The 26935-nt window shown below is 39.2% G+C and overlaps 1 pseudogene; it reads left to right on the forward strand.

The window, feature by feature from the left end:
* The first annotated feature begins 11511 nt into the window (after positions 1-11511).
* Positions 11512-17209, forward strand: LOC128647341 (small G protein signaling modulator 2-like; annotated as a pseudogene).
* Positions 17210-26935: the final 9726 nt, after the last annotated feature.

Below are 26935 nucleotides of genomic sequence, written 5' to 3' on the forward strand. Positions count from 1 at the left end.
CTTATATTTACTTGACTTAACCACTGTATATGGTACCTAGATCTACATAAAAGGTAATACAAAGTTTTAGCTATATAGACTGGGGAAGAATTGAACTAATAACCTTGTGGCCTGTAACTGAAAGGCTTAGTCCCCTAGACCATATTAAAGTTAATACAAGTGGGATATTAGGTTGTGTTGTCTATTTTGTTAAATAATAAGGTTACTTGGATTAGTTAATGTAGTATTACACCTAGGTATAGTGGTGAAATAAGTTAATATTCCACTTGGATACAAAGGGGAACAAATCTAGGTAACACAGGTCAAATGAACATTTTACTTGCAATGAGTTCCAGGTCATGGAATTAGATAGAATGTTAAATTAGGACACACTTGAGAACATTACTAGACCTGCCAATGATTGATAAGGTCGTATTCAGAGTTAAAGCCCTGTGGAACTCTGGTCTCCAACCTGAAGATCCAGTACATCTCATTCCTACTTAGAATTTTACTTTTGTCCCCCCCTCTTTTGGGAAGGATAATCTTATCTATTACCTGCCACCTGAAGGATTCTATGCTCTTGTCATGATGCAGGGCAAAATGTTGGACCAGGGGGGTACTGGATTTCCCCACTGAAATTGTAGAGAAATGTTCTATAATTCGAGACCCAACGTCTCTGGTAGTTTGTCCAACATATTGCCGTCTGCATATGACACAGGTGATAAGATAGATAACAAAAGAAGAATTACAATTCAGGCAGTGCTTTATGTCAAAACTTTCATGAGTAATTTCAGATTTAAAAGATTTGGAAAGTGTAGCATAATCACAGGGTTTGCACTTATTTCTCACACATTTATACATTCCCAGATGGGTAAGCCATGAACTTTGTGTAGTTGATACAGAAGGTAATTCATATGGAGAGACCATGTTACCTATGCTCATTCCTCGCTTAAAAGAGGTACGAATACCCTCTTCCACGCAGGGAATTAATTTGTCATCAGCTTTGAGAATGTCAAAAGGTTTCTTGATGATACTACAGATTTGTTTGTACTGTCTACTGTGTCCTGTGACAAAGGTAACACCTCTGAATGTATTTTTCACATTAATGCCATCCCGCATGTTACTCATTAGTTGGTCCCGATTGAAGCCCGCCACCTCCCGGTTAGCTCTGCTGATAACCTTATTAGGATAGCCTCTCTGTCTAAGGTGTGTGTCTAATTCCTTCGCTCTAGTATGGTATTGATTTGGGTCACTGCAGTTCCGTTTAAGATGTATATATTGGCCTTATATACTCCTCTATTATTTACAACACTAAGTCTTTATCTATGGACTTTTATTTAACTAATAACCTACTGTATTTGGCTATACAAATCTCTCTGTTTCCATTATTCTCTGTTTATTTTGATGTTAGTACTAGGACAGCCTCTTTTTTTTTAAATATTGACCAAAAGGTTCCATTCCTTTACTAAAATATATTCTAATAATGTAAACATTAGTAGTATGCTTCCATACAAATTTTTATTTATTTTCTCAGAGTATCAATGTATATGTTCAATAACATCTGTGTATGCTTTCTATACTAAATCCATAGGTATCATGCAGGCTAACTGCTTTATAGGCTGCAGATTTTAAATACCCATACCCCTGAGCACATTTTAATCATGTTTGTACCAAATCAGAGTTCACTTGTCTAGAACATCGTTTCTCTTAAATTGTGATGACCGAAAAGATAAAGAGCAGTCTTCCTTTGAGTAAATTGTGAGCAAATTGGTATTAGAGAAGGCTTCCTCATAGTATGTACTTCCATACTTTTTACTAGTTTGTATTCTTTTTCTAAAGCAGTGACAAACTTTTTTCTAACTTTTGTTCACTTGGCTTAGAGCACTGGTTTTCAAACCTGTCTTCAGACCTCCCTAACAGGACAGATTTTCAGGATTGCCTTAGGTGAGAGAAGGTAAAATAATCATGTTGACTAATTAGCTGATTATTTCATCTGTGCTCTAGTTCAAGGTTCGACAAACCCAGGAACCAGGTATTCTTTGGCTCCTTATATATATATATATATATTATCTATATATTATCCACAGTTTTGGGTAATTCTCCATTGATCTATTTACAAATACCACTTTCTGGTTTCTAAAAATATGTCCGGTTCCTAAATATTTTTTTTACTGGTTCCTAAATTTTAAACAGGTTTGTTGACCCCTGATCTAGTGTAAGCATCCTCAAAATCTGGCCATTGGCTTAGAGTAATTATGACAGGGCACAGAAATGAAGCCTCTCACTCTTTGAAAAATATATTATTCATCCATGATATCTTCAATGGCATCTATTGTTTTTAAAAAGGTTATTGTCTAATAACTGTTTTTTTTTTTATTTATCCTTTGTTATAAAGCATACCTAATTAAATCTCAGGAGCAGCAATGCATGTTCATTGAGTGCTGTCCATCTCTGTCTTACTTTTATGTGTCTTTGGAATTTACATATGGTCTGTGTCACCATTAAAAAAAATAAAAATCTCAGTGAGAATGTTTTAAAATATGCAAAGAGTGGCTAAAGTATAGATACCCATGTAGGATGAAATTCTGACACAGTACAAGGACTATAAACCATTTCACAAATTGTGGTAACCAACTCTTCCATTTTGATTTTAATTTAGTTGTATGCTTGCTAGAGAGTACCCTAAATTCTATTTATTTGTGTGTGTATCTAGATTTAAATATTTAAATATGTGTGTTTGATGTGTGTGTATGTATATAAATATATATATATACCTGTGTGTATATATATATATATATATATATATATATTGTTTTTAGTCTACTAAAATCTACTAAAATCTACTGGAGATTCAGTCGACTAAAACTAGACTAAAACTAAAACAATTCAGATGACTAAAATACGACTAAAACTAAAATGGCATTTTAGTCAAAAGACTAAAACTAAATTGAAATTTGCTGTCAAAATTAACACTGCTCTAAGCACACTGATCAAGGAGTCCACGTCCAGTTGCCCCTTTTTCCCATAGGGAGACTAAATACATAAAGAGAAAAGTGCACTCAGGTGGTAAATTGACATAGAACAGGCTAACTATGGTATTGAGCCGGTTGTTCGTTCTTGTGAGTATACTTCCATACAATTCGTTCTTGTGAGTATACTTCCATACAATTCTACTTATAATATTTTAAGAGATGTATTTTAATATCACATTTTTATGAGGGGACTTAAAAGGATTTTAATACTTTCGGCATGAATTTGATTAATATATCAATTCATATTCCGATATATGACAGATGTCAGATTAAATTTGTCCCAAAACCAGTGGTCAACTTCTTAGCAATAACGTTAGGAAAGAGAACAACAAGAAAGAGGCGCCAATGGTGCAGGTCAATGGTGATTGTTTGATGTGTCAATGCAGTGTGAACACTAGGTACTCACAAATGGCAAAGGCAATCAATTATGCCAGTAGGGGCAAGCTGGATTTCATCAGCAATCCAGCTGGCTGATCTTAGAGGCCGCTCTCTACCAACATCCAATGGGAAGAAATCTGAACGTGAAAGCAATAGATGGAGGCGCCAATGGTGCAGATCAATGATGGTCTGATGGAGATATTATTATACAGTGATATACAGGGTACTCACATGTATTAAAGGCAATCTCTTATGCCTATAGAGACAGGCTGGATTTTAACAGCAATCCAGCTGGCTGATACGGCATCCAAATGTCAGTTAGTGGGTGTCAGAGCAATAACCCTCTACAAGTAGCATAGCAGAATACCAAACACAGCACTCAGAGTGGATATATATAATAAAACGTATTTATTAAAAACTATAAAAAAAGTTTACCACTCATCTTGGTGCCAACTAGTGTATGGCTTGTGGAGAAACAGTGCGACGCGTTTCTCAGGTATACTGTTTCCTCAGGCATGTTTCTCAACTGTACTTTACCTCCTTATATAGGGCTATGCTACTTGTAACAACCCATGTCCCACCCCTAACAGTTGTCAGATTACTGACCAATCATAAACCTTCATTTGGGAATACACCCCCCTGCTGCAATAATTTAGTGTATAATTCTTTATATATTAATTTTATTTGTAAATTATATGACCCCACCACATGTGAAATACATTCTGTATATATTATTCTGAAATACTCAGCTGTAATCTTGTGCATAGTATAATAAAATGCAATCATTTTTTAGCCGTAATTCGTGTAATCTGATTGGATCATCTAACTGTCCATTAAGTTTTAAGGAGCGAATCGTATATATGGCTCCTTATTGGGCCTGATAACTATCAATCAGAAGTATCTGCGCAGGCTTTTTTGTAAAATACATATATGACTCAGTGGCACGTCTACCAATCAGTGGCACCTCTGATCCTGCTCTCACGGCTATGTGTCAGTTGCTTACGCCCAAGAAACCTAGCAAAGCGACTATTGGTCATCGGGGATGTAAACAAACCCACCCGTTGGTTCCTTCACCAACATCGTCAGTGTAAAAAGAGTCTATTACTGGTTGATGTAAGAAGTAAACAGAACTACCCATTGGATGTACTCCGGCAAGCTGTAAATACTATTTGCCGCGATAGAGGAATATAAATGCGATACCACCAATGTTGCTATGTAGCTACCCAAAATCTTTATTGGAAGGGCATGTGGTGATTGTATTTTTTCGTTAAAAATTTGTTCCAATATAGTGGTAACGGGCATATGATAAAAATACCTGTCCGCAGTGAGGGAGAATTCCCATATAAAGTGTACTATGAGTTATAGCTGACAAGTGACAACCATTTAAAATCGCCCCAGGTCATAATATATAAGTACAATGTCTATAAAGTATAATAAAGGAATTATAATAAGGATATGTGATTCAGTAATATCTAGTATTCAAATGTATATATAAATCATGTGCTATATGTGTAACAAGTGATATCTTGATTTAGTGCACGATGTATAATTAGAATAACATGATGTATGTGAGCGCATCTATACTAATGCATGGCAATAGTACTGGCTGAACGTGTGATGGTGAGTGGAGAACTACAGTGTTAAGGTAGTAGATTGTTAACTGGGAAAAAAACAAGATATTACTTGTTCTCTATATTAATAATTGTCCTGAGGGAACTGTTTAGTGTATATTTAGTGGACAATTTATTTTACTTATACGGTGTATTCAAGTGCCTGAGTCTAAAATACTGTGTAATACATAAATGTAATGTGCAAAAATATAAAATAGGAGCTGTCTCCTTACATAATGTGTGATGGTATATATATGTGCCAAAGCCTAATGAGAAATAATTATCTATAAAAGGATATATAAGTGGATGTGTGAATGCCAGTGTGTATATAAGTGTGTTATGTGTTTTATATTAACCTGTTAAGGTAATATAGACAGCAGGGTGGCTATCCCAAATATCCAGTTTGTACATCATATATCATATTATACAGAAATGGGAACACCCCAACAGCAAAAATGGAACATGTCCTAACAACAATGCTACAATACAAATATGGATGATACATATTGTTACTGCTCCTAATAAACCTAAAGATCAATAATAATAAGGTAAGACTATATAAAGGCCATAGAATCGATTACCTCGTTTAACCCCATGGGGAATAGTGTTTGATATTTAAAAATCCAGTATGTTTCCCTTTGTCATAAGCGGGTGAATCTGTTGTAATGCTGGCTATTGGGAACACTTTCCAAGGGTGTAATTCTAAAATGACATCTACCTTCCATACTTTTAGCACAGTTGTGTCTTGAGACACTATGTTTAGGGGACCTTTTTATCACATTTCTTCGATGTTCCCCCCATCTAAGTCGCACCTTCCTACAGGTGCGTCCAATATATTGGATCCCACAAGCACAACTAAGTGCATAGATAACGTAACTGGAATTACATGTCAGGTGTTCCATGATCTGGTGTTCTTCACCTGTTGTGCTAGATGTTAAGGATTTCTTTCCATGGGTGATATCCTTACACATGTGGCACCGTCTATGTCCACATCTATAGGTACTATTATTATTACCAATTTTCTTAACCATATACAGGGAGTGCAGAATTATTAGGCAAGTTGTATTTTTGAGGATTAATTTTATTATTGAACAACAACCATGTTCTCAATGAACCCAAAAAACTCATTAATATCAAAGCTGAATAGTTTTGGAAGTAGTTTTTAGTTTGTTTTTAGTTATAGCTATTTTAGGGGGATATCTGTGTGTGCAGGTGACTATTACTGTGCATAATTATTAGGCAACTTAACAAAAAACAAATATATACCCATTTCAATTATTTATTTTTACCAGTGAAACCAATATAACATTTCAACATTCACAAATATACATTTCTGACATTCAAAAACAAATCAGTGACCAATATAGCCACCTTTCTTTGCAAGGACACTCAAAAGCCTGCCATCCATGGATTCTGTCAGTGTTTTGATCTGTTCACCATCAACATTGCGTTCAGCAGCAACCACAGCCTCCCAGACACTGTTCAGAGAGGTGTACTGTTTTCCCTCCTTGTAAATCTCACATTTGATGATGGACCACAGGTTCTCAATGGGGTTCAGATCAGGTGAACAAGGAGGCCATGTCATTAGATTTTCTTCTTTTATACCCTTTCTTGCCAGCTACGCTGTGGAGTACTTGGACGCGTGTGATGGAGCATTGTCCTGCATGAAAATCATGTTTTTCTTGAAGGATGCAGACTTCTTCCTGTACCACTGCTTGAAGAAGGTGTCTTCCAGAAACTGGCAGTAGGACTGGGAGTTGAGCTTGACTCCATCCTCAACCCGAAAAGGCCCCACAAGCTCATCTTTGATGATACCAGCCCAAACCAGTACTCCACCTCCACCTTGCTGGCGTCTGAGTCGGACTGGAGCTCTCTGCCCTTTACCAATCCAGCCACGGGCCCATCCATCTGGCCCATCAAGACTCACTCTCATTTCATCAGTCCATAAAACCTTAGAAAAATCAGTCTTGAGATATTTCTTGTCCCAGTCTTGACGTTTCAGCTTGTGTGTCTTGTTCAGTGGTGGTCGTCTTTCAGCCTTTCTTACCTTGGCCATGTCTCTGAGTATTGCACACCTTGTGCTTTTGGGCACTCCAGTGATGTTGCAGCTCTGAAATATGGCCAAACTGGTGGCATCTTGGCAGCTGCACGCTTGACTTTTCTCAGTTCATGGGCAGTTATTTTGCGCCTTGGTTTTTCCACACGCTTCTTGCAACCCTGTTGACTATTTTGAATGAAACTCTTGATTGTTTGATGATCACGCTTAATAAGCTTTGCAATTTTAAGAGTGCTGCATCCCTCTGCAAGATATCTCACTATTTTTGACTTTTCTGAGCCTGTCAAGTCCTTCTTTTGACCCATTTTGCCAAAGGAAAGGAAGTTGCCTAATAATTATGCACACCTGATATAGGGTGTTGATGTCATTAGACCACACCCCTTCTCATTACAGAGATGCACATCACCTAATATGCTTAATTGGTAGTAGGCTTTCGAGCCTATACAGCTTGGAGTAAGACAACATGCATAAAGAGGATGATGTGGTCAAAATACTCATTTGCCTAATAATTCTGAACTCCCTGTAATCAGGGTTCTTAGGCCTTCTTTTTGGATATTTCGCTGATTTTTTGGTCATGTCTATCTTGCTGGGTGCCAATTTTTGTTTCAAAGTGAGCGCCCTCCTATATATAATCTTGGGCTGGGAGGCCAGCACTTTCTTTAGTATAGGGTCCTTTAGTAGAATGGGCCAATGTTTCTTTAGTACCCTATTTACTGCCCTAAAGTTCGAATTGTATTGGGTAACAAATAGGGGTTGTCCCTGCGGACCTATATTTTCTTTTTCTATATTAGACTTTTTTTCCAGAAAGTAGATCATCTCTATCTAATGATCGTGCTCTGTGATAGCCATATTCAATTAATCCCTTTGGATATCCTTTTTCTCTAAACCTGTCTGAGTATATTAGACTGTTCATCGTATGCATTAATAGAGCTACAATTACGCCTAATGCGACAGAATTGGCTATATGGAATATTAGTTTTCCAGTTATTGAAATGATTACTGGAGAAATGCAAAAAATTGTTACAGTCTACTGACTTAAAATACGTGGAGGTACAGATATTACCTCTTTCTCCCCATGTCAACAATAAGTCAAGAAATTCAATTGTTTGTGTCTGTATGTTGAATGTGAAGTCTATCCCCATATCATTACTATTTAGGGAATTGACAAATACTTGTGCTTCTTCAATTGATCCTTCAAAAATAAATAACAAATCATCTATGTAACGGCCATAGAACACCAGATTGCCCCTCCACTTTGTGTTATAGATATAGGTTTTCTCAAATATCCCCATAAAGAGGTTAGCAAAGCTCGGGGCAAATCTGGTGCCCATGGCCGTTCCCTTCGTCTGTAAATAAAACTGGTCTAAAAATTGAAAATAATTATGTTTGAGGATAAAATCTATAAGGGATATGAGATATTCTTTTTGTTTGTCTGGCATATATATGTCTCTATCTAGATAGATCGAGGTGGTTTTTAACTCCCACTCATGTGAAATATTGGAGTATAGAGCTCCCACATCACAAGATAGCCATAGATAATTCTGTTTAAATTGTATCTGTGTCAATTTTTGTAACAGGTCCGTGGTATCCTTGATAAAGGAGGGGAGATGTTGAACATACTTCTGTAAAAAGGTGTCCACATATTCGCTTAACCTGTCGGTGATGCTGTTTATACCCGCTATGATGGGTCTCCCCGGGGGGTTGAGAGCATCTTTATGCAATTTTGGGAGGTGGTAGTAATAAGGCGTATTGGGATGGTCAGGTAATAGATATCTTTTTTCTTTTTTATTTAAAATGCCTTTTTTACTACCCTCTTCCAAAATTGCAATAAGTTTTTTTGAAAACATTAAAGTGGGGTCTTGAGGTAATTTCCTATAGTAGTTGGTATCATATATGATACATTCAGCTTCTCTGATATAATCAGAATAATTCTGGATGACTAAAGCTCCACCCTTGTCTCTCTCTTCATTCGGCCATATTTTCTTATGTTCAACAATATGATTGGGGATATTCTCCCAATCATCCAGTACCAATTGCTGAAATAAATCAATCTATGAAACATCGTCTTTCGGGGGATTGAAAGTTGAAATCGGTGTAAGTGAAGTGTGAATTACAGAACCAAAAAGTTCCTCTGTAAGCTGCTCAGGTTCACAGTAAAGAGTGGGTGATGTGTTTTTACTTGGCAAGCTATCAAGGAGTATAGGTGTGCCCTCAATGTTATGTCTTCTAAGTGACTTAAGGGCAAAGTATCTCTGTAGTGACAGTTTCCTGGTATACTTATTAAGATCCACAAATAAATGGAAGAGATCATGTGTGTTAGGGGGGCAAAAGGACAATCCCCTACCCAAAATCCTTATCTCGTCATTGGATAGGGCATGTGAAGAGAGATTATATATACCCTTTTTAAGTTTTTCTAATTTCTCTTTTTGTTGGGTTTTGCCTCTACCTCTCCGTCCCCGTTTGGGAAAGGTCTTTTTTTCCCATTTTGGGACTGATTGGGGGGTAGCTGTTGGTTCCTCCTCCATAATGGGGCTATTAGAGGTCGTGGCCTGATTCTCATAGTTAGGGGTAGGATTGGGACCTGTTCCTTAGCAATAACAGATGTCCACTATTATTACTGCATTTAACTTTACTGAAACAACTATTAACTCATCAATTTAAAAGGAAATTCTAAACAACTCAGCTTGTCCTCACTGTATACATTAAACAAAATATCTATGCATTCTGTATAACTTTTTATGTAATTAATATGTGTTGGTTAATAGAATTAATGTTGGCTTTCTTATTTGTATAAATGGATGGAAGGCAAAACTTGAATAACCCTGAGATCTGAATGGCAATACCTCTGTACTGGTGGAGGAGTAGAATCAAGACAAGACATGTAAACCCTCTGGATCTTCCTTGCGGGAGCAATGCCACCATCCTCAAGTGCTTCAAAAAGAAATAAACTATTTTTACAGCTTGGTGATATTAATGGAGCTGATATAGTAAAGTCTGGAGATGGAGTCTGTGATAGTGTTTCTGGACTCCAGAGACAAATTCAATAGGTGTATTCAATTCTGTGTCTTGGGATACAATATTATGTTGCCTGTTCTGAATTTACATTTTTTGGTACCTATGGCCTCAATGAACCTGTGGGGCACATTTTGAGTCTTTCTGGTCATGGTTTTGTTTGTTGCTGTTTGTATTAGTTTCATGTTAGACTTCATGTAATTGGTGGCAGAAATGGCTTATATAAGCCTAAGCTTTGGATCTTTTCTTCCAGTGCATTGGCAGTGGACTGTAGGTTCTATGCTATGCCAGGCTGTTGCTTTTTGGTCATGATTTTGTTGGTTACAGTCTGTCCCTGTTTGATATTAGACTCCTTGTTGACTTTGTCATTGGAACTAATTGGTGGCTGACATGGCTTGTATTTGCCTAAGAAAAGAATATGAATATTATCTTTTGGTACATTAGTAATGGCCTGAAGGCCCTGAACTAAGTCATGTTTTGAAGAAATTGGTGGCAGACATAGCTTGAATTTGCCTGAGAGCTGGGTCTTTGTATCTTGTACATTAGCAATGGCCTCAATGCTTCCGTGAAGCCATGTGCCTCTCTAGTCATATTTTCGTATTTTACAGTCTGTACTGATTGACTGTTAAAATCTTTGTTTTTGTATGTGGAGAAATTGGTGGCAGAGTTTTAATGTATTTGCCTGAGAGCTGGGTCTAATTTTTGTGGTACAATAGCAATGCCCTCAAGGCCCTAAAGTAAGCCATGTTGTGCCTCTCTAAACATATTTTTGTATTTTACAGTCTGTACTGATTGACTGTTTGAATTGTTGTTGATTTTTGTATGATATTGGTGGCAGATAAGGCTTTTGGAAGCCTGAACTCTGGATCTTTTCTGCTGGTCCATTGGTCTCAGGCTCTTTATATACAAAAGGCTTCTGTTTGTAGCTATTTACAAAGTCTATTAGGAAAGCTATTACTCAGGCTATCACATGAAGCTATATTATTAGTCTCCTGTCCTGTAGTGCTGTACAGCTGATGACAATGTTTACCTGAGCTTGTGGAATAGTTCTTCCCAGATGTCAGATTATATTTGCCTGCCCCCAAATCAGCTGTGGATTTCTTCCCAGCATCAGATGGCCACTTCTGTTCTTGCATATAGCTTTGCTGAAACATTTTTCAACTTATCTGTTGAAGAGGAAACTTGCAAACAACTTATCTCTCAGCTTTTGTTCACTATTGCATTCCACAAAATCTACTGGCATTCTGGTGGAGTATTTCCAGGGCTTCTTCCTGCACCGGAGGAGGCCCTGGAAATACTCCACGAGGATGAAACGCACGTCACATCTGTGTTTTGATGTTCTGATGGGTAGTCAGCTGCTCCCCCTTACGAATACGTTTCCAGATACAAACATCAGGGTGGTAGAGATCAGGGAGCTCTAAATTAGCTTTGAGAAACCAGAGGTATGGTGCAGGCATGTTTCCTGCATCTCCTGAAGAGGAAGTCAGACGGTTTCTTGCGGCATGATAAAGTTGCAGCACTCTTTATAAAAGTAGCTAAGACATGTGCTATTGCTGCAGGCATATGCAAGAAAGTGCAGGACCTCCAGCTGCAGGTAGAAGGCAGAAATAATTTCTCCAATGGCCAGAAATCATTAAAGAGACAGAACTCTAGTACAGCAAGACCCGTCACACTCACACCATAAGCTTTTAAACACATATGGGTTCGAACTGCCCTGATTGAGCGAGTGTTGGATAAAATAGGGCAATACATTGTAGATAATTGCAGCAAATACGAGAAATAATCATGAATGTCTGATCCAGTTTGTGGTCCAATTTTGGCTGCTCTTTTAGTAGGTCCCTGTGCGTTAGAATACACTAAGTTAAAGACAGCTGATCATTAGTGGACAGCTCCATCTGCTGATGAGCTGGTGCAGAGACACAGGATCCATGGTACTCACAGCTGGCAAGACTCCCCCTGCAAACGGCCAGCTATGGGGGTTAAGAAACGTCACTCCCGTGGTAGCACGTCAGAAGACAAGTTTGCTGCTTCATCTAGAGAATATGTTGAGTCCTTGCATCAAAATTCTAAAACACATCTTCTGTATGGAAAAAATAATGTACTAGTCCAACCAATGGAAGGTATGGAAGCTATCTTTGGCTACCTATTGCTGCACCAAAGTGGTGAGATTCTGACCTTAAAATGGACTCCAAATCAGCTATTAAAAAGCACATTGGGTGACTCTGAGCTTAAGAAAAGTATATTCTGGGATAATGCATTAATTGTGCCAATAAGTCAGATCATCTGTATTCACTGTCACTGTAAGCACTGATTATGTCTTCAGATATGATTCTGCAGGACACATTCATGATAATTGCTCCAGTGAAGTAATAGAGATGCAAGGCTTCAGTGCTAATTTTGGCAGCAAAATGACCTCTGCAGCCAGGGCTCTTCCTGTCTCTCTTGCTCCACAGGCAGATCTCCGTATCATATTTCTAGCTGCTGTAGCTGTGACCATGACAGAACACCATTCAAATTACTCTGTGAGAATATGAATAAACAGATTGTCTCTTGGGCCTTCTATGGATGGCTGGCCTACTGTCGCCATCTTTCTACCGTTTGAACACATCTCCTGCCCTGGTGAATCATTCAATTATTCCGCCTGATAAACCTACAGATGTATCAGGAGTCTTAATCAAAGAAATACAAAGAGCTGAATTGCTCAGGTTAGTGTATTACGGCGTTGTGGAACATGAGATCCGAAAAGAGGTTTGGCCATTCCTGCTTGGACATTACAAATTTCGAATGACAAAAAAAGAAATGGATAGGGTTGATGAGGCTATTTCTTCCAGGACAGGTACCAAAAGGTAATGACAGAAAGGGCGGCCTGTGAGGTGATCGTAAAGAGAAGAGAAATGGAATCTCACTCAGCAATTTAGACAGCCATGTGCTATGATTCACCGAGACACAATCAGTAATGATGTTTTCATGTCTACAAAAGAAGTAGACACATCTGACAAAGATTTAAAAGGTCGAAATAAAGCATCTACTCTGGTCAATGCCAGCACTCTAGCAGCAATGACTCCAGCAGATCCACAGCAGTCTGTGGAATTAGATTCTCTAGATTCGGGTCTTCCCTAATCCCGCAATTATTCTGTGACCCCAGGCTGCCTCTCTAGCATAGATGATGGTCAGAGTATGTGCTTTGAGGAAGAGGAATCTAGCACAGAGTCAGACAGAACAGAAATAAATGTGTGCCCTCCACGAAAAAGCAATGCTGTCCTCAAAATGCAGGACTCCATATGTTAGGAGCAGCTGTCTGCTGAACTGGAATATTTAAACACTGCCGATGACATTTCTTCCATGTGTCCTACATCCTATACTAAAGAATTACTTGACACAATAGCCTTAAACTTACACTGCATTGACAAAGATGTCCAGCGATGTGATCGTAATTACTGGTATTTCACAGCTGACAATTTAGTAAAGCTACATAACATCATGTGCACCTACCTATGTGTGGGAACACCTGGATGTAGGCTATGTCTAAGGAATGTGCGGCCTGCTGGCTCCACTGATGGCTGTACTAAATAATGATTTATTGGTATACAGCTGTTTTACCCAACTAATGAAAAGAATGAGTCAGAATTTCCCAAATGGAGGTGCAATGGATACACACCTTGTAAAGATGTGCTCTTGATTCAGATTTTGGATTCAGAAATATTAGAGCTTATGCACCAAAATGGAGACTACATACACATCTACTTCTACTGGTTCCTTCTTGATTTCAAAAGAGAGTTGCTGTATGAGGATGTGTTCATGGCCGGTGCAAGGATTTTTGTCTACACAGGCGAAGGTGCATTTGGATGCCCCCCCCACCACCAAAAAACCCAGACAATATCACCAACCTCCCTGCCCTCCTCAAGACCACTCCCCCCATACAAAGTACATTTTATTTGCGCTCCATTAAGCCAGCTTATTTTTCTTTTACATAAAAACACATATTTATGGTTTTGTAAAGTGCATTTTATTAACAGATGTTCAACAAAATATAAAACATCACATTTTCAACAATGAGTGAAAGTGCAGGAAAAAGTGTAAACGGGGTGACTGTGATATACCTTTAAGGTATATCACCTGTTTGGCCTCTAACCCTATAAAAGGCTTCCTGTTCCTGTATCTCATTGCCTGAATATTGAAGGACAAACACTGCTGTGCATCTGAGTTTCTTAATTGCTCTGATTGTTACTGCAGTATTTCAAACTTTCTACTACAAGTTTTGTTGCTATTTTTCTATTTGTTATTTTGCTAGCAGTTTTGCTACTATTCCTTTTTTGTGCATTATTGGGTAAACCTCTTCTCAGCCTTTTCTCAGGAAACTTCCATTTGTACATTTACCGTTACGCTGACAGGAGTCAGCTGTTTGCAGAATCTCTCAGCAAGGACACGGTGTTTGCAGGACCGGAAGTCAGTCACGCACATACCCGCTGCTGTGTAAACACTGAACACGCCGAGGAGGTCAGGTATCATAGCGGTTACCACTTCAAGCATATAACTTTTCTCATTACTTGTGTTTATACAAAACCTTATATCAACTGTTACTAATACAAATACCGGAACTCATACTAAGACTGTTTACCTAATCTCTGCTCATTGCCGGATTCCTCTCAATACCTGAGCTTCTGTGTGTGTATGTATTGATCGGGTGTGTGTGTGTGAAGACAGAAAGACTCAATCAGATTATACTTCATCATATGTGAAAATACTTTTTACTGCTTCTATTACCAATTCAAACTAGCATCTCCTTGCTAAGCTACTCATATCAGAGCCAGCCCACGCTGAGAGAACTATCTTAAAGCATAAAATCTGCTCTCTTATATCTGAAACTACTTAACATCAAAACTAGCTCACTGTGTTGTTACTAAGAGTAATCAGTGACTCCTGAGTATCTTTCACAAAAGAGCAACTAAAACTTATTTTTGTAGCATTTATAACGTATTTGTTACATAATATTCAGGCCATATAAACATTAGTATCAGGTTATTAAACCATGGATCCTAATGAAATCAAAAAGGAATTTAATAATGTGTACCAGAAGTTAGATTTCTTAGCTCATGCATTAAATGAAGTTAAAGCTGAAAACACAGCTATCAAAACCTTGATAAAGGATTCATTAACCCCTAAGGAACCACAGCTTCCTGAGCCACACATACAAACACCTACACCCTTCTCAGGGAAAAGGTCAGAGTTCCGTGACTTTAAAAATGCATGCTTCCTTTTATTTTCTATGAAGCCACGTACCTATCCTACAGATAGAATCAGAGTCTGCACAACTATCTCTTATTTGATTGGTGAACCACGGACTTGGGCTAATAGATTTTTTGAGAACAATGACCCAATATTAGATTCACTTCAAGAATTCTTTTCTGCTTTAGCTAGTTTATATGAGGACTCAAACAGTCAGCTAAATGCAGAGACAAAATTAAGAGCTCTCAAACAAGGGAAAAGAACAGTGGAAGAATACACCACTGACTTCCAAATGTGGGTTTCAGAATCTCTTTGGAATGAGATCAGCCTGAAAAATCAATTTAGGTTGGGACTCACAGAGACTCTGAAGGACGAGCTATCTCGTTTGGAAATGCCTGAGACACTTGCATCATTAATTAAACTCAGTACTACACTTGATCGCAGATTAAGAGAAAGAAAGGCAGAAAAGGGTTACTATGATCCTACCCCCAGACGCATGACTCAAACTACCCAAGGTCACGATAGAAACCAATCCACACCCATGGAAATAGGTACTATCAAGGGACCATTATCTGCAGAGGAAAAGACCAGGAGGAGACTGGCGAATCTTTGCCTTTACTGTGCACACAAAGAGCACACAGTATCCTCATGTCCTCTATTGGCCAAACAAAAGAAGGGTAAGATTAAGACCACTATATTTGTGTGTAAAACCAAAACACCTACTCCAAACCAACTCACTTTATCCATTTCTTTACAGTGGGATCAAACACATACCCAGACTGATGCCTTAATAGATTCCGGAGCATCTGGGATATATATAGATGCTGATTATGTATATAGAAATAAAATTCCTGTTGTGTGTAAAAAGCAACCAGTCTTTGTCAAATTAATTGATGGTTCTTTAATACAAAAAGGGCCTATAACCCATCACACCATTCCTTTACTTACCACAACACTAAATGGACCCAGACAAGATCATTGCAATAACTAATTGGCCACAACCTAAAACCCTGAGAGCACTCCAGAGGTTTCTGGGATTCTCCAATTTTTACAGAAAATTTATAAATAAATTTTCAGACATTGTGAAGCCACTCACATTACTTACCAGAAAGAACTGTAACTACAAATGGAATGACGAGGCTCAAAAAGCATTTTTTACTCTAAAACATTTATTCACAGTTGCACCTGTGTTAACCCTGCCTGATTATACTTCACAGTTCATCCTAAAAGTAGATGCTTCTAATTATGGACTAGGAGCTGTCTTATCCCAGAAGGATAAAACTACTCAGGAATTACATCCAATAGAGTACTACTCCAGATCTTTACTCCCAGCTGAACTAAACTACAATGTGGGAGATAAAGAACTTCTAGCGATTAAAGCTGCTTTGGAGCATTGGAGGCACCTTCTGGAAGGTTCTCCAGAACCTTTCCTAATATACACTGACCATAAGAACTTAGAATACTTACGGAAAAACAAGACTCTCTCGGCCCGACAAGTTCGCTGGTCTTTATTCTTAGACCGTTTCAATTTTTTAATCACCTATCGACCTGGAAACAGTAATACTAAAGCTGATGCACTATCTCGAATACCGAATGTCAATTCGAGTCTGGATACCCTCAATCCGATTATTCCTCAAGAAAAATTCTTGGGATCCCTAACCTCTCTTGAAAGTGAGATACTATCTGAAACTCTTAAAGAGACAGAGTTACCAAGTGACTGTGAGAAAGACGAAGCCACCGGACTTTACCTTCACAACAAGAAAATCTATGTTCCCAAAACACTCAGAGATGTCATTTTACAGCATCATCATGACAATGTATTAGCAGGACATAAAGGCATACAAAAGACGACAGAGCTAATTAAACGCTACTTCTGGTGGCCTCAAATGGAACTTTCTATTATCTCCTATATATAAAAATGTGATATATGTGGGGGGCGGGTCTGAACACCGACCAAGATGGCTGCTTTTTAATTTCGGCTGAGTTCTGGAGCAGTTAGATCCACTGTCTATCACTCCTCTGACTGACAATCCAAATCCTACCATACTGCTGACTTATAACATAGCACCTAAGGAACGGATTTATATGTTTCTTTTCTCCCTACACTTTGAACTTTAGCCGTGCAGACCGGAATACATGAGGTGCGCAGCGGAGGCCTAATCACAGGCCTGCACCCTCATCTACCCTCCAGTTTCCTGAAATATCGGGCATAAACAGCTATATACGCTGTCACAAATCTCTGAAACACAGAGACATTACATACTCCTTTATATCCTATCGAGAGCAATACTGTGTAAAGTAGAACACAGTGTTGCGACTAAAGCTCAACATGGATGAGCAATCTTGCTTTACAATTAAGGAACTTTTATTGGCATGTTTTTCACGATTTGAGGAGGAGATGATAGATATTATGCACTGCTGTGTATCTGAGATCCCTGCTAAAGGCAAAGTTGACCTAATTAGCACTGACTTTTCGAGATCAGATTCAGATCCTCTACGCCGAGAAGCAATAGAGACAAAGGAAACTAGCTCTGAAGAGGGGGTGAGCGCACTTAATAACCCACAGTTCTATCCCACAGTCCTTCCTATGGTGAAATGGTGGCAGGGCATAGAGCCCGAAACAAGGCAGAATGTGTCACAGTTGAATCCTCCCTCGCACCAACAACCCATGTCTACATATGTTTTGGGCAGACCGGGCTCACCTAGCCCCTCCAGCGCTGACCATGCCGTTGCTGGTATTGTTACAGTGGGGCCTCTGATCCCTTCCTCGTTGGGGACTGGAGTGACATTGGGGCTCGTTGCTATGCGGCCGACCGAGGTGGAGATGGTCACAAATCTAGAAGCAGGAGGGTGTAACGTGGCTGTCAGCTGTAGCGCTAATCGTATGCTGATTTGGAGGGCTACACGACAATGGGATGAGAAATCAGGCAAAACCACGGAGGCAGTAACAACCGCACCATTTTGTATAGTTGCCGGCAGTGAAAACCTTCCTCTGGCTGATGCTTCCAGCTGGGCTGATCGCTATCTAGCCGTGGAGGAAAACCTAAAATCAGGCATAGGCTAAGAAATGGGACAGATTCCAGTGAGAGTCTTTGATAAGATGGAACTGATCAGATCTTGCTGCTGTAAATATCTCTTGTCTTTGCTGCATGAGGGACCTATTTGATGAAGACTGTGCAGTCTGATAAGTAGAAGTCTGGTTCTATTCTTGTTTTAATTTTATGAACATTAATTCCAGGGCTGAAACTGCTCCACAAGTTGGTATATTTAGCAAGTTTATTTGAAAGCTCTTGCTTCTCTGTGTTTTTTTATTTTTATTTTTTTCTCCTTTTTACAGCGTAAACAATACTGATATATAACTTATAAAGTTTGGTGGACTTGATATAGGTATTTCCCCTATGTATTACTAGCTTGAAATTCCTCACACTGTTAGGGAATTTTCTTGGAGAATGCTTTCTTAGATAATGGTTAAAGGCTGACATTTATAATTCTAGTCTATGCTATACAAAACAGTTATTGAGATAACATATTGATGAGCTCTTGTATTTTATGTGTACATTACTTTTTGATTTTGTGATTTTTATTTTCTATATATGCAAAGGTGTTACTGATATGCTCTGATTGTATTTCTGCAGGTTATATATAAGTATAATAGCTAAAAGTATAGCTTGTCCTCCATGCACATACTTCCTATACATTGTTGTCTAATTATATGGCTAACATATGTATAAACTGGTGCTGTGATCATATTGTTTGCAATGAATGTGTAGGGCCTGTTATGCTTTACAATATGAACAGATGCTATGTTAAAGGTAACGTGTATGCCACCAAGATTTACTATATGCCTTGGGTCCTTAGAGAACATATAGAGAGTCAGACATACCCACTCTTTTTTTGTTTTTTTTGTTTTGTTTTTCTTGTTTTGTTATTTCCTTTCACTTTCTTTTATATACCATGGAAGAGTTCAGTAGTCAATGTATACTCGTCCATATTATCAGACCCTGGTACATTAGTCCCCAGAATCTTTCCACATCACCCCCTTTAATAATCTGATCGTACACTAAACAGTCTTGTTGCGCCTTATATATTTTTGCCATTGGTACTGTTATCTCTACATAGTCTACGCTTAGATACTGATCTTTATAAATTGACTAATCACAACATAGGAGCCAATGAAAATTGCCACAGTGAGAGTGAGAGTTCCACATCTCCGCTATGTTTAGTGTAATGTTCCTTAATGCTTTGAACTTCTAGTGATATTTTTCTGTCTCAAATCCCACGAGTAGTCATGGTTGTGAGGTCTCAAAAAGAGGTCCTATATGTTAAAAACTTTAAAACACTGAGGTTCATTTAAAGGTTCATTAGCCACATAGATAACACTACACTACAAGTAGTTAATTTTGGATGCTAGCTCTTTATTGCTCATAGTGATTGAAATACCAGCTGCTATTTGTGCTTTATATTTTTGATGTACTATATAGTGTATGCATTGTGATGTATATTTTTGCAAACTGCCCCCACGGGTTGGAGATTTATATTTGTGGTTATTTTGTATTGTTTTATTCTTTTTTTTTTTACCTCAATAAAAACATATTAAAAAAAAAAAAAAAATGTGATATATGTGCAAGAAACAAAGTTATACACAAAAAACCAATTGGATATCTCTCACCACTACCAATACCGTCTATGCCATGGTCCACCATCTCCATGGATTTCATAGTAGATCTACCCTCATCTCAACACTTTACCACAATATTAGTAGTTGTTGACCACTTAACAAAGCTTGCACATTTCATCCCTCTCAAGAATCTACCCACTGCTATGACTACAGCTAGAGTATTTTTGAAACACATAGTACGCTTACATGGCATTCCCACTACCATCATTTCTGATCGGGGTACACAGTTTACCTCAGCTCTCTGGAAATCACTTTGTAAACTTTTACAAATAGAGACTAGGTACTCAACTTCATTCCACCCTCAAACCAACGGGTTGACTGAACGCCTAAATCAGACTTTAGAGCAGTTCCTAAGATGTTACATAACCCACTTACAGGACGATTGGGTTGAATACCTACCTATGGCAGAATTCTCTTATAACAATTCGATATCAACATCCACAAAGATGACTCCATTCTTTGCCACTTACGGATATAATCCATCCACTATAGCCATTTCGCATGCCCCGGTCTCTTGTCCAAGTGTTACTGATTTCACCTCAACATTGAAAGACAGACTGGAGATACTCAAACTACATTTAAGTGAGGCTAAAGATCGTCAGAAAAAATATTATGATTATCATCATTCACCAACACCTCTCTACAAAATAGGTGACTTAGTGCTACTATCTACCAAACATCTTAAGCTTCAGCTCCCCAGCAAGAAATTAGCTAATCAATATATCGGACCCTACCGTATTATTTCCATAGTGAATCCAAATGCTGTAAAGTTGAAATTACCCATTGATTGTAGGTTGCACCCTGTATTCCACGTCTCCCTACTGAAACCTTATGACTGCCTTCATCAATCATCTCCTCTCCCTCCTGTTTTGCTTCAGGATGGTCCGGAGTATGAGGTGGAGCGAATTCTTGACTCCAGGGTACGGAGACGTACTCTCCAGTATTTGGTTAAGTGGAAAGGTTATGGTATGGAGGAAAACTCCTGGGTTTCTCACTTGGACGTTCATGCTCCTTCGCTTCGTTCTGCATTCCACAGACGTTACCCCAATAAACCTTCCTGATTTGACTTGGGGGGCCTTGAGGAGGGGGGTATGTGATATACCTTTAAGGTATATCACCTGTTTGGCCTCTAACCCTATAAAAGGCTTCCTGTTCCTGTATCTCATTGCCTGAATATTGAAGGACAAACACTGCTGTGCATCTGAGTTTCTTAATTGCTCTGATTGTTACTGCAGTATTTCAAACTTTCTACTACAAGTTTTGTTGCTATTTTTCTATTTGTTATTTTGCTAGCAGTTTTGCTACTATTCCTTTTTTGTGCATTATTGGGTAAACCTCTTCTCAGCCTTTTCTCAGGAAACTTCCATTTGTACATTTACCGTTACGCTGACAGGAGTCAGCTGTTTGCAGAATCTCTCAGCAAGGACACGGTGTTTGCAGGACCGGAAGTCAGTCACGCACATACCCGCTGCTGTGTAAACACTGAACACGCCGAGGAGGTCAGGTATCATAGCGGTTACCACTTCAAGCATATAACTTTTCTCATTACTTGTGTTTATACAAAACCTTATATCAACTGTTACCAATACAAATACCGGAACTCATACTAAGACTGTTTACCTAATCTCTGCTCATTGCCGGATTCCTCTCAATACCTGAGCTTCTGTGTGTGTATGTATTGATCGGGTGTGTGTGTGTGAAGACAGAAAGACTCAATCAGATTATACTTCATCATATGTGAAAAGACTTTTTACTGCTTCTATTACCAATTCAAACTAGCATCTCCTTGCTAAGCTACTCATATCAGAGCCAGCCCACGCTGAGAGAACTATCTTAAAGCATAAAATCTGCTCTCTTATATCTGAAACTACTTAACATCAAAACTAGCTCACTGTGTTGTTACTAAGAGTAATCAGTGACTCCTGAGTATCTTTCACAAAAGAGCAACAAAAACTTATTTTTGTAGCATTTATAACGTATTTGTTACAGTGACAGACTTTAATTTCTTAGGGTAAGAACAAGTCACAGTATTCCAGTTCACAGACAAATTAGAACTTATGATAAATATTCACATTAAACAGAGGAACACATTACACACAAACATTGCTACAATAAAACAGTTAGGGTCAAGGCAAAACTTTAACAGCTATCACTCAAAAAGAGTGAAGTAGTAGTGCAACTAGGAACAAGGAGGTTTCAAATCAACATATTAATCCCTTGATTCCTTTTACATTACAACCATATTCAAAAACTATAACATAAGAACTTAACTTTCTCAGCAAGTTGTCTGTCAGTGCTAATTTACATAAAGTGCTTTAAAAGATATTGCAAACATTCAAACAAAGTGAGAAAACCCTAAAAAAATGTAACCTTTCTTGCTTTTGCACTCACAAAATCCTGAAGCAGGGTATGAAAATCAATGTTTCGTGCAATACAATTTTCAATAGAAATCATTGCAAGTCCCACCAATCTCTCTTGTGACATTGAAGAGCGAAGATTATTCTTTATTAATTTCAGCTTTGAAAAGTTTCGCTCACCAGAGGCAACATATATAGGCAATGTCAATAGAATACAAAGAGCAATGGAGACATTTGGAGCAAAGCCATTTTTAACTGCATATGCCAGAATTTGACTAGGTCTCATTGCAGGTTTCATGTTAGGAGCCAATATTTTAAGCTCTTCAAATAGATGTGCTCCATCTAGATCAGAATCTGAGTTTTTATCGGTCAAAACATTCTGCAAATCTAGACAGTGCTTCATCAGTGTTTCCTGTGGTACATCTTTAATTTTCTGAATGTCATAAAGAAATTGAAAGTGCCTGCTGTCATGCTTAATCTGCTCAAAACTCTTTTAAAGAGAATTAATGCATTCATCAAAAATACTGAAAAAGCACTCAACTTTAAATTTTTGGGCAGGATCAACAATTGGATCATCTGGACCTTCATAAAAAAACAACCTCTTTTTCTTTGTTTGTCGCACTAAAGGGGCAAACACAGGATCTATTTCCATTTCTAAAGCTAGTTCTTTTGCTTCTTCCATCAAATCTTCAAATCCTTTATATGAACGATAATCTTTCAAAAAAGTAGTCGTGGATTGCAAAACATCAATCACATCTGGGAGATAAATCGTTTGTCTTTGAAGAAGTTTGCTGACAAAGTTAATTCTATTAAGTATTTTATACCACAATACAATCAAACACAAAAATTTAAAGTTATTTAATTCTTTTGCGAGTGATTCAGCTTCGCATTGTGCTACCATTGCTGTGTGTGAGTGATCTCTTGAAATTTCGGTCAAAGCATCATAATTTTCTCCAACCTGGAACCTAAACGGACGAACAGCATTAATTCTTGATGACCATCTGGTGTCAGACAAAGGTTTTACTGTTAGTTTGCCATTGTGTTTTTTCAAGACATTCCAACGAAGTGTGGACCCTGACAAAAAAACATATTTTCTGCACAACAGAAAATAAAGTTGTTGCATCCCTGCATGACATGGCTGTGTCATTCACCACTAGATTTAAAGTGTGAGCGCTGCAGGGAACATAAAAGGCACGTGAGTTTAAATCAAGGATCCTTTTCTGAACACCTTGGTGTTTGCCTTTCATATTGGAACCATTATCATATCCTTGTCCTCTCATATCACCAAGGAGAATCTTAAGATTTTCAAGTTCAGTCAAAACTGCCTCAGTCAGACCTTCTCCAGTTGAGCTGTAGATTTGAATAAAACCTAAAAATCTTTCTTGTATACAGACTTCTGGTTCAGCAGTAGGAGACTCCCCTTCCTTGATGGACACAAATCTAACAATTATAGTCATTTGTTCACAGAGACTAATGTCTGGGGTACAATCAAGTATAATTGAATAATACTAATTTTTCAATAACTGCATAATTTGTCTCTTTATTTCTTTAGCTATAAGGCTGATTAGTTCATTCTGAATGTCCTTCCCCAAATTATGTTGGTAAATTTCCTTATTTTTAATTCGCTTCAGATGTTCCTGCATAACCATATCAAATGTGCCCAGCATTTCGACAAGTTGCAGATAATTGCCATTATTTTCACTATATAATGTATCACTGCTACCTCTGAAAGCTAAGCACTGGCTACCAAGGTACTTTGCTATTCCTACAAGCCGTTTAACAACATTTTGCCAATGCTGTGTTTCTGCTGACAAAAATCTCTGGTAAGTAGCATCTATCGTTTTTCCAGATCCAAGTCTTCTAGAGAGTCCATTCCAGTCTCTTACAGCAACAAGATGAGAATCATGAATGCAAAGAATTTGAGACATATTCTTCCAATCATTATAGCCTCCGCATGTCAAATTTGTAGTTGTTTTAGTTGCAAATAGCTTACAACAAAAACAAAACACTTTGTCCAGCTTAACAGAATAAACCAGCCAGTTTCCAAAGGTTTCTTCTCCATTTGGCAGCCGTCGCTTGTAATTTGCTTTAGTAAAGCGTCTATTGGATGCATGTGACAGACCCCTCCGTCAGTACTGGAAGGGTTAACTTTGTTCAGTTTTGAGAAACTATTTTCTAAAGACAGGTTTCCTGGCATTAGCTATTGTTTACTGTAATGAAGTTTAAGTGATAAGCGTTCACATTGTTTAATCACCTCCAGAGTCAGACTGCCAGGTGTGAAGAAGGACTCCATTGTTTTCTTGTGTTTAATTGTTTATTTGGTTAAGTAATGCAATTCTATTGTATCCTGTAAAAGGGCATCTTCCCTCTATCTAATGTACTATCTTCTTCCAATCCCCATCTGGTCTCCTAGGGAGTGTCAACCAGGTGGGAGACTTGCATAAATACTGGGTATATAGCCCTCAATAAAAAACATTCTGTTTTACCCTCCAGATGGAGCTTGGTCTCGTGTTTGGGGGGAATTAACTGGGTTCGTGTGTTGCTGATCCTGTATTCAGGGCATATTTCATCAGGTATTAACCCTTGATATCTGGGTTATACCAAAACAACTGGTGGCAAGCGACGGGATGAACCTCATCGCCCAGAAGAGCTACCCTTAAAGACCTGCTAGAACAACGGGGCCGACAAGCCAGTAACCTCAGGAAGAGGGAGATTATTACAATACTGACCGAGATGGACAGAGTACCAGGGCCCGAAGGAACCAATGAGCCCAGCATATCAGACAGAACCCCCGAAGAACATTATGGCCCCAACCCGTCTGCCGAAATTATCGACCGGGTCATAGCAGGCCAACCTACTTCGCCAAAGCGGCGCTGCAGCAGCCCAATTCACAGCAACCCCAGTGGAAAAGCAGCTTTTAAAAACTTCCTGGAAACAGAAGGAGAGATTGAAGGATACCTTGCGCATTTTGAGAGGCAATGTGCCCTACACAAGGTACCCGCAGAGGACTGGGTCACGATATTATCCGGAAAATTATCCAGCCAGACCAGCGAGGCTTTTCGGGCCATTCCGGATGAGGAAGTCGGGGATTATAATGCTGTAAAAGAGGCGCTGCTCTCCAGGTATGCAGTTACACCGGAGGCATACAGGAGGCGGTTCAGAGACACTGTTAAACTAGCTGGAGATTCCTACGTCGTGGGCATGTAGGGTGCACCGCACAGCAGCTCACTGGATGGCAGGGTGCCAAGCCATATCCGGGGAAGAGGTGCTGCAGCTATTCCTGTTGGAACATTGCTTCGACAAGTTATCTTCAGGAGTTAGAGAGTGGGTTCGGGACCGTAAACCCTCCACACTGCATAAAGCTGCTCGCCTGGCAGATGAGTATACGGATGACCGCAAACTGGACACTGCTACCACTAAGACCCCTGCCAGGGTGGAGTACCGACCCACAGTCACCCCAGCAGATACTGGTTACCAACCCCCGGGGCACACCGCTCTACAGCACCACCTCCAACCACGAACTATCCTCAGCCAGCCCGGTTCAACTCACGGGACTACTCGCAGCCCATTCGGTGCTTCGGATGTAAGCAACTAGGGCACAAAAGATCAGATTGTCCACTAAACCCAGCGAACCAAGCACAGTCCTGGAGGAGACCCGCCGGAGGAAACCCACATAAGCCTCAGCCTGCTGCCCACTGTGTAGAGGAGGAAGAATGCTGGGGCATCCTACATGAAGCAGACCCTGTGAAAGCTGCCCACCAGGATAACCGGCAACAGCACCGGCAACTCGTTAAAGTGAATGGGAAGGAGGTCAGTGGTCTACGGGATACTGGTGCTACCATGACCTTGCTCCAAAAGAACTTGGTGTCTGAGAACCAGCACACCAGAGACACTGTGGCTGTGAGGGTAGCAGGGGGTGCTGTGTTCCGCCTACCTGTTGCCCGGGTACATTTGGATTGGGGAGTGGGCTCTAGACATGTGAATGTGGGGGTCATGAAGGACTTACCAGCTGATGTTCTCCTTGGAAATGACTTGGCCCCCCTTGTTTCTGCCTATATTCCCATGGATCCCGCCGATGTTAACCCTGTGACTACCCATGCCCAAATCCGTGCCACCGAGACCGACCCACCTGCTGCTAAGCCCCAGGACGCTGAGCTCAGTAAATCTCTATCCGCTATTGATACGTGGAAGTCCCGTTACAACGCGGGGATGAAGGAGAAGAGTCAAGTAGAGGATGAAATGGTCATGTTAAACAATCACGTAACAGTGCTAGCGGGAGAGAAGAGGAGCGCAGAGGAAAAAGCGCGTTTCAAACGGGAATCTCTGCTAGACAAGCTGCACCGACAGACCGCAGAAAATACCAGCTTCAGAGTGGAACATGAAACAGTAAAGACAAATTTAGCGACACTGGAGAAAAAGCTGACACTGGCTCATAGTGAGGTGCAGCAACTCACGTCAGTATGAAGGGCTTGTGGATACCTATAAAGAGCAGGTACAAAAAACTTGTAAACTACTAAACACACTAATTAGTCAGCGTTAACTGCCAGGGATGATTCAAAATCTCAATACTATAAAGCAATAAACATAAAATGGAATGTGAATGTGAA

The sequence above is a fragment of the Bombina bombina genome, chromosome 2 (genome assembly GCF_027579735.1).
Source record: "Bombina bombina isolate aBomBom1 chromosome 2, aBomBom1.pri, whole genome shotgun sequence".
NCBI classification, from domain to species: Eukaryota; Metazoa; Chordata; class Amphibia; order Anura; family Bombinatoridae; genus Bombina; species Bombina bombina.